Source organism: Apaloderma vittatum, unplaced genomic scaffold (genome assembly GCF_000703405.1).
Source record: "Apaloderma vittatum isolate BGI_N311 unplaced genomic scaffold, ASM70340v1 scaffold31849, whole genome shotgun sequence".
NCBI lineage: Eukaryota > Metazoa > Chordata > Aves > Trogoniformes > Trogonidae > Apaloderma > Apaloderma vittatum.
The window spans coordinates 1-807 of record NW_009736343.1 but is presented as its reverse complement, the minus strand read 5'-3'; positions in this window follow the sequence as shown (position 1 = coordinate 807).

The following is an 807-nucleotide window of genomic DNA, read 5'->3' as shown; positions in this document are numbered from 1 at the left end:
ACGCCCCCCCCACACCCAGCCATGACCAGCACCAGGGCAGCGTGGGCGTGGAGCCGGCCCTCTCCTTCGGCTCCATCCCACTGCCCAGCGCGTTGCGGGACTAATTGTGCTCCTGAGCTCAGCAGCAGGTCAGTCTTGTGAGCTACATCCAGCCTCGGGTCATCTCTTTTGCTCGGGACAAATCAAGGGGACCTGAACAATCAACCCTTCACCCACAGACCCCGATGCTGTATCGGCTGGGGACTGAGCTCTGGTGCACCCCACGGGGGCTGCAGCCCCAACCATCCTCCCACCCGGCAGGTGCAGGCACCCCACAGGCAACAAACTTCCTAAAACTGAATTGTTGAGCAAACCAGAAAGTTTAATGCCTCTTTTGCTCTTCTTGTCGTCTCTCAGCTCAATGCAATCCCACTGATGTGGGAGACCACAGTCAACAGCCCAGCCGACAGGGCTGCCTGGCCATCTCCTAGCCAAGGCTCTGTCTGGAGGGGGCAAGGAAACTTCTTCATCCCATTTGTCTTGTCCTCAGCCCTCAGATCCACAGGACGCTGCAGACTGGTTTGTCCCGGTCGCTCGGGGCACAGGTCCAGCTGACGTTCAAGGTCCCAGTGACGAGAGAAGAGAGTGGCTACATTCAACAGGTCTTCAACTGGCAGCTTTAGCTACTAGAGAAGGACATAAAGCTTGCCACTGAAGAACTGGTGCTGGTTAGCCAGGTGCGGCGTGGCGGGGCAGCACCTGGGAAGGCAACACACACATCAGAGCCAGGACCGAACCACGCCAAGCTGAGACGTCGCCCCCAGCAGC